This window comes from Pelodiscus sinensis, chromosome 3 (assembly GCF_049634645.1).
Source record: "Pelodiscus sinensis isolate JC-2024 chromosome 3, ASM4963464v1, whole genome shotgun sequence".
In the NCBI taxonomy this organism is placed as follows: Eukaryota; Metazoa; Chordata; order Testudines; family Trionychidae; genus Pelodiscus; species Pelodiscus sinensis.
The window spans coordinates 51593724-51606436 of NC_134713.1; the positions used below are offsets into that span (position 1 = coordinate 51593724).

Genomic DNA, 12713 nt, shown 5'->3' on the forward strand with positions numbered 1-12713 from the left:
GAAAAATAGATGGCAGGGATCATTCATTGTGTATAAAAATAAGTAAATATTAATTAATCTTCATATAGCCATAGTACACTTGGATTCCTATGTACTTGTACAGATTGTGGTTCCTTGTGATAGAGACATCATACACCAGAGAGAATCTTTCCAAGAATAATGGAACAATAAAAGCAAAAATGTAGAACCTTATTGATTATAGCTGCTAAACATAATGGCTGTGTCTACACTGGCACCTTTTTCCAGAAATGCTTAAAACAGAACAGTTTTCCATTATAAGTATTTCCGGAAAAAGAGCGTCAACATTGGCAGGATGCTTTTCCGGAAAAGCATCCATGGCCAATGTAGACGCGCTTTTCCGGAAAAAAGCCCCGATCGTCATTTTCGCGATCGGGGCTTTTTTGCGGAAAAGACTACTGTGCTGTCTACACTGGCCCTTTTCTGGAACAGTTTTCCGGAAAAAGGACTTTTGCCTGAGTGGGAGCAGCATAGTTTTTCCGGAAAAGCAGCTGATTTCTTACAGTAAATCATCACTGCTTTTCCGGAAATTCAAGGGGCCAGTGTAGACAGCTCGCAGCTTATTCCGGAAAAGCGGTTGCTTTTCCGGAATAAGTGGCCCAGTGTAGACACAGCCAATCTGTTTAGAAATCAAGGTAATGGGTATCAGTTTTAGGCCTGATCTATCCACATTTTTTGTATCTGTATAACTGGCGGGGGGGGAGGGGTTATTATATTTGTATTTGGTAGTACATCACTGGTGATGATGATGATATTGTTTCAGTTCTCATATATGGCTATGCATATCACTCCACAGTTCAAATCCTCATGTCCAGAGTCAACTGCTCTGAGGGCATGGGAAGTCTATATCTATTATGTCTCATGATTCAGTTCTATGGCATCTTTCACTGTAGCCTGGAGATGATTTTGTCACATGCTGATCTTATCAGAGATCATAGATGACTCACAGCAGCATTGTGCCCCAGCCAAAATTATAATTAAATGGGGTGCCCCCACATGCCCCTCTGAGTGGCCTTCCCTGCACCCCCTCCACCTGAAGCACAGGTACCATTTGCCCCAGTCCGAGACCACCTGTCCTGTTCTGAGCCATTTGCTCAAATTATTTGGGATTGAAGCCAGCCTACTGGAGACTGCTCTTCAGATTATCTTTGAAGCATTTATATGGATGAGCATCTCTCTCTTGCCCACCTGACTAAGCTCTCCATAAAAGATCTGTTTTGGGAGACAGCAGTCTTCCATTTTGATTACATGCCTTGTCCACCTAAGTTGCTCTCTCAGTAACATTTCCTCAATAGTGGTTGTGTTTGCTCTCTCAAGGACCTTAATACAGCTTACTCCGACCTGCCTTTGTTTTTGAACAGTGATACAATAGTAGCATCTTTGAAGCCTCATGGCATTTATTCTTCCTCTCAAATGCTACTCGGCATGTTGTGAAACCCCTTAATAGCCTTTGGACCTGCTTCTTTATACAGTTGTGATGGGATACCATCCTTTCCAGATGCTTTACCAGAGTTCAGTTTTTGATGGCTCTTAAAACTTCTTCAACTGATGGAGGGAGATTGTGATCTTCATCAGTGGGTTTCACTACTGAAGTGTTCAGCCCATCTCTGTATGATTCCCTCCTTGTCTTTGATGAAGATTTTACTATCTGCTGACTTCAAGAGGGCAATGCCAGACTTAGATGGCCCGTAGACTGTTTTGAGAGAGTCAAAGAACATTTTTTCATTGTTTGTATCCACATAATGCTGGATGTCTGCAACTTTCCTCTCCCACCACTCCTCTTGCAATCTCCTTAGTTCAGACTGGGCCTTGCTTTGTAGGTATTTAAAACTATCTTTCTTTGAAATGAAAGTCAGTTCATTCTGCCATTTCACAATGTTTTCTGTTTTTCAGTTTGGAGATGTCCTCATTGTTCTCATCACACCAGCCCTGGTGTAATATTTTTTTTGATGGCAGCACTTATTTCTCTGTGTCAATAACTATATGTTTAAACTGGTTCCATTTTTTTCTGATTGGTTGTCAGTGATTGGCAGGCATGATAAAGTTTACCATCAAGTATCTGCTGAAACTGCACCTGATGGCTGGAATGGTTGAGTTTTGCTGTGTGGAAGGCTGTTCTATTAAGTATGCGACACTTGTGCTCTGAAGGGACTGTATGCAAGTTCAGCACAATTCTTATCAGTCTGTGGCCTGTTCAGCATTCTGCTTCACACATGGCTCTGGTAATGTCTCATTGGTGGTCGATAACACAGTCAATCATATGCCATTTTTGGATCATAGGTGCCCTCATATGTTTTAGATGTATTTTTTTCCCTAAAGATTAGCAGACTCTGTTCTGCACATTTACCCAAGAGAAGGAATTCATTGCTGGCATAATTTATTCCCCTTCTCACATGGGAATAAAGGTGCCAATATACGCACACATACACCAGTATAACTACATCCACAGTAAGGTCACGGTAGTACTTCAATTATACTGGTACAACTAAACCAAAATTAGAAGTTGTTCTAGAATTTCTAAAGAGGCACTGTTTTTGTGAGTAGACAAGGCCATAGAAGGCTTTTTAAATTTCTTCTTTCTTTTTCAAGTGTGTCACTCCTCATTTTTGCTTGTCATTTCACGTCCCATTCAATCTACATCAGTCCAATATCTTGCTCTTCCGTAGGCCCTTCCTCTGCTGGACATTAAATGGAGAGAGCTGCTTCATTCATGTGGGCACATTGGCTGCTCCTACTTTTGACCTTGCATCTCCACAGTCTAGGGCACAGCACAGTTAGCACTCCTGCCCATAGGTTTGCTATCACAAGATTAGCAGCTGTGGCTTATGAAGAGCTTAAGGGAGCTCAGCATGTAAAGCCTGGACTCTCCTGAAAGAATGAAAAGGGAGATATGAGATCACCACTCATAAGTACCTCAGAAAGAATAAGATAAAAGTGAGTAATTATTTAAGGTGGATAACACAGAGATTGGGTCTATGAAATTAATTCAGTAGTGTTTAAATTTGATAGTAAGAAAATGTTTTCAAGTATTAAAATGTGAAAAGGGCAGAAACTTCAATAAGGAGCACTCCATGACAGCAATGCTGAAGACAAGATAAAATCTTTAGGGAAGTTGGTATAAAAGATGCCCTAAAATAAGGCAGAGTAACAGGCTAGTGGGACCAAATGCAAGTGATGTGTATTGACTATTAAGTTGTACACTGGTAAGTCATGTGAGTGTTAGACAATCTAAATGACTGTTATTTGTGGAGCCAGAAGCTGCAAATTAAGCTAGTTCATATTCTCTTTACATCCCTTTGTGAATCTAGCCTGGTGACTCCTGACTTTCTCATCTGTGGCTCACTAATTTGTTCAGTGCCTAAATTCTGTATTATTTTTGTAAACTCTATATTTGTAGTGAGTTTATATTCCTTTATAACCTACTTTACAGTCTTGATTAAGAACTGTCATCCACCAGAAAGGCAAGTGATTACAGTTGTTAGCTGGAGTGTTCAATAAAGAGACATTTTTTGTTCATCCCTTTCCAGTGACTTTTAGTTTTGCTTCATGTATTCTCTGAGGTAAATCTTGCCCTCATGGAAGTCGATTAGAATTTTTGTTAATGAGTTATAAAATAAGATTTCTGTCATCTTATATCCCCCAGATAATATTCTGCTTTCCCCTTTGAGTTTTTAATGGGTTTATTAAACAGTGCGTAGTTGTAAAATGTATTATTTACTCCTAGTGCAGAATTCTTGATTTTTGTTCTTGCTCCCTGATATTGTTTTTGAGTATTGTTCCATTATTTCAGTATTAGACAGCTGAGCTGTGTGCTCATACTTGTCACACTTCAATGCATAAAAATTTATGCTGAAAACTGCAAAGCCAAGAAGTTCCTTATATAGAACAGCAGCTCCCTCTAGTGTTTCTTTGTTAGTTTCCCACCTTTTAAACAATTGCCAATTATATAATGGTCTACATTTAAATACACAGTATTCAATGATGCAGAATTAGATCCTGTATTTTCTCTTCATACCACTCTGGCATCTATGGCATTCATGAATTCATACTGCCCTTGGTTATTTGAGAAGTTTCCCAATGTTATGACTCTTAAGCCAAAAACTATTCATCTTTTGCATGAATTTCATATTTTTTCTTGCTAGTTTAATAACCATTTGTGTTGAAGGGAAAGTTATTGGTCTCACTAACTGTTCTTCCTCTTCTTCAGTCTTTGTTGAAGCCAAAATGATCAATTTGTGATACTAAAGTAGTCATTATCATAGCAAAACCCAGTGAGGTCATAAACACAGGATTATGCCTTCATTGCAGAATTAAGCTGATAAGAGCTTTCTCTCGCAGTATCTGCTTTAACTGCTAATATAAATTTCTCCTGGAATTGCAGCACAAAAGGTGATGCTGCCAAAGTAGATTCGTTTATATACAATTATTCTGTTTGCAGTCTTGTTCCAGCAAGAAATTTCTCTTGAACATTTAAAGTAGTTTATAGGGAGTTCTGCATTTATATATGTTGTCAGCCTAATCCTGGATTGGCCCAAACCTGAAGTCCTTAGGCAAAATACCTTTTAATTTTAATTATTGTTTCATCTCCCTAAAGAACTACATGATCATAGTGTGTGTATTTGGGCATAGGTCCACATATTGCTTCATTTTAACATTTTTTCAGGCTTTCACAAATGCTGTTATGTCCACTTGTCTTTATGGCCTGCTTGGGTCATAGTTCCAAACCATACAACTGCTAGTGACATTGTTGACATTACAGTGTCCCCTTGTGGGTCGTTGGGATACTGAAAGACACCCTTATAGAACACATGAAGCAGCTAGTGAAATCCATCCAGTGATAAAAAAGCTTTATACTGGTTTAAGTTTCTGGAATTCTTCCCCTCACCCTCCTTTATGCTGGAGGAAGAAATGAAGAGGTTTCTTGTGCTTTCTTATACTGTCTCTTCCTATGATCCCAATATTACAGTATTCATTTGGACTGCTTTCAAGAGTACATGCTATTCAATGATGCAGAATTAGACCCTGTATTTTCTCTTCATACCACTCTGGCATCTATGGCTTACTATGTTCAATACCCGTCTGTTATTGGGGAAATCAGATTGTTTCAAAGCTAACAACATCACACATTCATGAATTCATACTGCCCTTGTTATGAAGTATGCAAGGTTGTCTCTCTGCATATAATAGTTCTGCATGCTTACATCTCTTTTCTCCCCTCTCCCACAATGTAGATGCACACACCCCATATTATCTCAGATAGCCCTAGTACCATAATAACTGTTCACCTCAGTCAGGAAAGTATAGTTATCTCCATTTTTTCAAACTAGGGAATTGAGGCACAGAGGGTTTGTCTACACTGTAATAGAACACCACAGCCTGCCCACGTCAGCTGATTTAGGCTCAGATGACTGGGCAATAAAATCTCAATGTAAACATTCAGGCTTACGCTGCAGCATGGACTCTGGGACCTAAGCCCAAGCCCAAACATCTACATGACAATTTTTAGTCCCACAGCATTAGCCCCAGGAGCTTTACTAAGGTAAACTGACACGGGCCAGCTGCAGATGTTTTATTGCAGCATATACCTTGAAAGGCTATGACCAGACCAAGGTTATAGTGGAAGTCTGAGGCAGAGCAAGGAAATTAACCTTATGTTTCCTGACTTCCAGGCTAGCACCTTAAACTGAATGATCTGTCCTCTGAAAACTGCTCTTCTCTACTTTCTTTCGACCAAAACTCCCAAGATTTATGGTTTTCAGAGTGTCTATTTCACACATAGTTTGCCATTGAAATGCTTTTTTTAAAAACCTCTTTAGAATCACCTGCGGCCTTATATCCAGATCTCGTTCTCATCACTGAGTTCAAGGTTTGTTTGGAAATGGTTGTGGTTACGTATAGTGTTATGATCACACTTAGAAGTCCCAGTCATGGACCAGAACACCATTCTGCTAGGTGCTCTATAAACAGAACAAAAAGTCAGTTCCTGCTGCAAAGCGTTTACATGCTGCTATTTCTGTGTGTACCTTTAGCAATAGTTATTTCTTGAAAGATAGCTTTTGTGTTACTTGCTTATCTTTTAAATTATATGGGGTTTCATTGTTCTACATGACACCTTTTCAAAAGCTCTCTTCTTGTTCATGTTCTATATGAAGCAATGGGGTGAGAGTTCATGGACCATTTGTATTCTGTCCATATTCTGTACACTTCTAGTCTCTTGTAATTCAGTATGTATGTCAGTGCCACTAGCCTACTTATCTGAAGTATCCAGCAGTTTGCCTTAGAAATCTCATTTTCTCTGCTCAGGAAATACTGTAATGCTACCAATATTTTGAAAGTGAATAAATGTTATCAGTTAATTACAGTAAATAGAAAATCAAAGCAATGGTAAGTGGGAGACTATTGGTAGAGTTTCTAGCATTGTAAGACTTTTCTCTGTCTTCATAAGTATATTGGAAAACTGTGGTAGAGCTAAAGCATCTCGCAGTGTTTGGTCTTATTGGGTGGTGGGGGGGTTTTCTTTGTTTTGGGGGGAGGTTTGGGATATGATTATTTTTAAAAGACATGGTAACACATGACATGTTTAATTTATCCAGTCATGGTTGGTCATCAAGTCTTTGTGGCTTTTAGCAACTTCTCTTTGGTATGGCTACATTTTGTCACAAATTTGTGCTAATGATCCTCATATATCTTTATAGTATAACAAGCAGAAAATAATGTTTTTCTATGGGGGAAGCAATATGATGTAGAAGGAAGTAATTACTTTGAAATATTTCTTAGATGGGCAGACAGACTGACTATAGAAAATTCAATTTTTCATTTATAATCCTGTGAAAATCAATACCAAATTTTCTGTTATGTTTGCTATAAAAGCAGATGAAGTGCAAAACTGAAAGGACCATAATATAATTTATTAAAAATATTTTAAAATGAATTTAAAGGCACTTTCTCATATGCTTCCACATTCTTGCTCCCAGCTTCATTTCAAAATAACACCTAAAACCTGTGTATAATGTTTGGAAAACAATCAGGATGCACTTTTATTACTTCTTTTATTCATACAACCATAAACTATCTGTGCTTCATTTCCCTCAATTATATAACTCAACATGCAGTCCAAAAGCAGGCAAATCTAATTCAGGTAAGCACTTTGCTGATATTCATGAAGGAGCAAGTTTGAAAAATATCCGAAGTAGGAGAAGTGAAAAACAGACGCTAATTTTGCAGTATTCCTTTCACCTGTTAATTAAATTGCTGCTGAATGTGTGAACCAGTCATACGAGTTCTTTTGTGGCCAAAGAGGTCTGCAGGTCTTTCCAGAGCATTATATAGGCATGTTGGTATAGGAAAGTAATGTGAAAGAAAAAATAAAGACTGGTCCTCTCTAGGTATAGGTATATAGTCAAAAGTAGGAATATTTATGCTGATAAATTCTACTTTTAGGTTATTTATAGTCTTTTCATGGTGTTCATTACTGTAGCAATTGGACACCTCAATCTCTTTAATAAATTGTGTTCTACCCTCATTCATATACTGTAGGGAAGTGTTATTTCTGTTTTTACAGATGGCAGAGAGATTAATTTGTTCTCCTAAATTAACACTGGAAGTCTGTGGAAGATCAGGAATACAGTGTAGGTCTTCTGAGTTTTACTCCAACGCCTTAAACACAAGAAAATGTGGATGTTCTTTATCCAACATCTCACCAAGGGGGTGAAGAGAAGATGATGAGTCAGGCATGTGATCTCAGTAAGAGTATTCAAATCTAACATCAGCTACAAATTTTAAAAGGTTCAGTGGGGGCTTTCTCCCACTCTGATCTAGCTATATTGGCTGGTCTTAAGGTTCTGCAATTATACTTCCTCGTGATGTTTTTAGGGTTGCCTTCAGTGCTAAAATGCCCAGGCTTTGTTGCACCTACAATAAAAGAGTTGCAATTTTGCCAGGTCTCAGTACAAGAGCACCTTTAGGAGGAAAACTTTGATGTGCCTTGCTCTTCCTCCCCCCACAGTCCTAACTCCCACTCTTTCTTTGTAGCTGTGCAAGGCTACGCACCATCTCACCCTTTGGCATTAATTTTGATGTCCCTCTTTTTATAATAGCATTATCACAGTAAGCCACATGAGACATGCATTTTATAATTACCTTGTTTTGTGGCTGCTTGCAATTGGCCTTCAATTTTACATCTCAGAATACACCTGAGTTGTACCTTTTTGAAATAACACTCCTCTCTCAGACTTTATTATCCAATTCTTCATTTTAAATAACTTCTGTCTATTTGACTTTCAGTTGTCTGTACTGCTTTGTTAGCTTTTTATCTCTGCAAACTCCATCGGGAGTTCTGGAAGAATTTATACCCTTGAATGTCTCTCTTCAATGAATTCACTTTCATCAGGGCAAAAAGTTTTCCGCCAAGGAAGTAACATTTTCTTTGGTTACTTGAAAACATGAGCCTGTTTCTCATGTTTAAAGTACAGTGCCTCCAGGAAGATTCGCTGATACAAGACATCATTAGGATTTTGCCGAATGGTGTTCTATATATTGGGGAAAATTTGGTGTTTGCCATTCTGTGCACTCTTATGGAACAGAGAGAGCTTGCAGGAAAAGACTTTGGGTCAGAATTCGAATAATTTTCCCTTACCATTTCAGATTTATCTCATTTAAATGTTTTTAAAACAGGATTATATAGGAGCCAAATGATACCACCCTCAAGAAATGTATCCTTGAATGGACATCTGACTTCAACATGAAAAACAAAATTATTGAACTAGTATTATGTGCTTTATACAATGTCTTTATATTGTGGTCATTGTTAAGACTTGCTGAAATAAGGATTAATTAATCTAGGCTGATGTCTCAGTGTACAGGACAGAGAAATGTGAACAGGCGCTCTTGTACTGATCCAACCTTGAGACTTGTAACTTTTCAGGCATGTAAGTAGTAGGAGTTGAGTGTGTCATGAAGAGATCCTTTATTTTGAAAGTTGAGAACAAAGGGAAGTAGCACTTTCCTGGTTATAGAACTGGCTGTTCCTTTAAGACACAGGTTGAATATGATGACCCTGTCTTCTCTTAAGAAAGGAAAACATAAATTACGCTTGAAGAAATTACTGAAAATAACTGGATGAGTGAAAGCCATATTACCCTTTCCTCAACATTCCCATGAGTCACTCCTTTGAGTATGCATCTTCTTATTATATGCCTTTGAAGGAGCAAGAGTAAGATTTATGCTCAGAAGCTATCGTTTCCAGTTACTATCTCCTCACCCAAAAGAATATATTAATTATACTCATTGCTCACTCTCCAGTGTGACCTAGTGGAGAAAGACAGTTTAGAATTGTGGATTGCACTCCAGACTGGGACCTAGGAGACCTGCCAAGGCAAGTCACTTTAATATATCTGTTCCTCAGTTTCACCACCTGTAAAACATGGGTAATGATACTGACCTCTTTTATAAAGCACTTCAAGATATATGGATAAAAACACTATGTAAGAGCTAATAATAATAATTAACAATAATGTCACTTAAGATAACTTAATATTCTTCAAAGGAAGCTGATTTAGGGAAAAGCTGTATGAATATATATGGGAAGAATCCTCTTCTGGTATCAGTTATCAGATATTAGCAAGGTAACAGTGTCATTTTTCTTTTCAATCATAGTTGGAGTTCCATTACTCTTGAGAGCTATTATTTTCTCAGAAGTTATATCAAAATGCTTCCATGAATCCATCACTACGTCTTTATGTCCAGAACAATTGGTACCAAAATGCAAAAGTATCACATAACAAAGACCTTCTGTCATATCGAGTTCACAGGTATCATCTTTCATACCCATTAATACTTGGAACTGTCAGAGCTATCAAGAATGTCATGACAAGGCCATTATATATAGGTATAGTCAAATTGTTCCTTACATTTTTCTTTTTTCCTGAACTATCTGAATTTTTATTTTAGCTACTCTAAAATTGGATAGTTGGATTTGTTTGAACTGTTTCTGCATTCTCCTTTATTCAGAAAAATGTCTCTATGCTTTATATTTAAAAAGGCATAAATATCCTTTCAGTATTTGCCTTCTGGCTAGCTATGCCTGGATGGTTTTACACAAAGCAGAATCTTGTTTGGCCATGCTCCATTTGGACGTTCCTCCAAGTTGGAAGCTTTCTGAGGTTTTCCTTCTTGATATGATCAGGAGCCAACCCCTTTAACAGGTTTTTATTGAGTTTCCTTTAGCATCTCTTGATGTTCTATTCTTTTGAATTTCACATTGTCTCTTGATCTGAAAGTCTCTGCTCCTACCCAAACGAAAACAGTAGAATTCTAATACTGAATTATTTCCTAATCTCTCCAGTGTGCTATGGTGATTTGGGCTACTATCTTCTTGAAGATTATGGTAATGTGCTTACAAGTATTTGGGCAGGATGGCAGGATCACAGGGTTTTTCTATAAATTTATGCTATGAATATTTCAAAAGCATTTTTCCTCTTTCATGTTGCTTAACAATAATATCTTCAGTGTATAAGTTCTTGAAGGCTCTTAAAACATTTGTGAAAGTGTTACACAAAAACTGAACCTAGGGAGAGTAGAAACAACAAGAAGTCCTGTGATATTTTAAAGACTAACAAATTGATTAGGTCATAAGCTTTCATGAGCTACAGTTCACTTCTTGAGATGCTAGAAAAGAAAAGAAAAGAAAAGAAAAGAAAAGAAAAGAAAAGAAAAGAAAAGAAAAGAAAAGAAAAGAAAAGAAAAGAAAAGAAAAGAAGGCAGAGATGGGAGTGTAACATCAGGGCAAATTAAATTGGGCTGGAAATGGCTCATCTCAGCTATGTCTACACTGCGGGGGTTTTCCAGAATACCAGAGGTATCCTGGAAAAACTCCACCACATCCAAGGAACTCATTTGCTCTTCTGCTTTTTTTGGCGGAAGAGCAAATGCGCTCTTTCAGGATGCCCTGTATATCTCATTCCACGAAGGATAAGGGCTCTTCTGAAAGAGGAGGCTTTTTGTGCCATTTGGCTCTGTCTAGATAGGGCCAAATGGTGGAAAAGCCTCTTCCGGAAAAGTGATCAGAAAAAGCTATGCAAATTGCGTAGCACAATTTGCATAGCTTTTTCCGATAATGGACTGTAGTGTAGACCTATCCCTCCAACAGTGATGAGGTGAGAATACTTAAAGGTGAAATTCTCTCTTGTAATGTGAGAGCCATGCCATGTTTCTGTTTAACCTCTTTTGACATGTCAAATTTGAATATAAATACCAGATCAGCAGTTTCTCATTGCAGTTTGTTTTGAAGGTTTTTTGCCTGAGAATGGCAAGTCAGTAAGGCTACGTCTACACTGGCCCCTTTTCCGAAAGGGGAATGCTAATTTTCCAGGTCGTAATAGGGAAATCCGCGGGGGATTTAAATATCCCCCGCGGCATTTAAATAAAAATGGCCGCCGCTTTTTTCCGGCTTGTAGAAAAGCCGGAAAAGAGCGTCTACACTGGCCCCGATCCTCCGGAAAAAAGCCCTTTTCCGGAGGATCTCTTATTCCTACTTTGAAGTGTTACACAAAGTAGTAACTTTGAAGTAGGAATAAGAGATCCTCCGGAAAAGGGCTTTTTTCCGGAGGATCGGGGCCAGTGTAGACGCTCTTTTCCGGCTTTTCTACAAGCCGGAAAAAAGCGGCGGCCATTTTTATTTAAATGCCGCGGGGGATATTTAAATCCCCCGTGGATTTCCCTATTACGACCTGGAAAATTAGCATGCCCCTTTCGGAAAAGATCCCAGTGTAGACGTAGCCTAACTGTGTGTCCAGTGAGATTAAAATTCTCCAACACTGGGTTTGGTATGTTGCCATTCTTGATGTCTGATTTGTGTCCATTTATTCTTTTGCATAGAGACAGTTTGGTTTGACCAATGTACATGGCAGATGGGCATTGCTGGTACATGTTGGTATATATTACATTAGTAGATGTGCACATGAACAAGCCTTTGGTAGAATAGCTGATGTGGTTAGGTCCTGTTAGTGTGTCATTAGGGTAGATGTATGGACGGATTTGACAACAGTGTTTGTTGCCGGGAGTGATTCCTGATTTAGTGTTTCTGTTGTGGGGTGTGAAGTTAGTGATGAGTATTTGTCTCAAGTTGTGGGGGGCTATATGTTAGCAAAGACTGTCTTGCCTCCCAAGGTCTGTAAGAGTGAGGGATTGTCATCTATGATAAATTATAAATTCTTGATGTGTAGGAGAGGTTTTAGGGCTGCATGTAAGTGGTGTTCTGTTGCTTTCTCTGTTGGTCTGTCCTCTGTTGGCGAGAGTATGTGTGACCATGCAAATATAGATTCTGCTCCTGAAGTCCTTTCTCTCAGTTTAAAACTAGATGTCAGAGGAGAGCTAATTCAGACCCTACATTCTTCCTCCCCCCAGGAAGAATGTGTAATTCTGCCAAATTGAAGTCCATTTTGTCCAAAGTCCACTAGTTCTCTTGATAGGGTGTTAAGCTTGTAGAAGTTATTGTAGGCTTCCTATCAGGCAAGTGCATAATTTCTTTCCCAGGTATAATTTCTTCCCCATAAGTTAACCTGTTTACTGGGTTTATACCCATATTAAGCCTACTGAGAGTTGGCATTGAAGGGTCAGAGGGGGTTCTCCTGGGACTAGAGAAGGTGAGGATTCCCTGAGGGTCTGTCAGACATGGAATAGGCCATTGTGTCTGGAGC

At 38.5% G+C, this 12713-nt stretch overlaps 1 protein-coding gene across 11 annotated transcripts in view; it reads left to right on the forward strand.

The window, feature by feature from the left end:
• COL19A1 (collagen type XIX alpha 1 chain) overlaps positions 1-12713 on the forward strand; it is a 372523-nt gene that overhangs the window by 224665 nt on the left and 135145 nt on the right. The gene's annotated exons all lie outside the window — the stretch shown is intronic.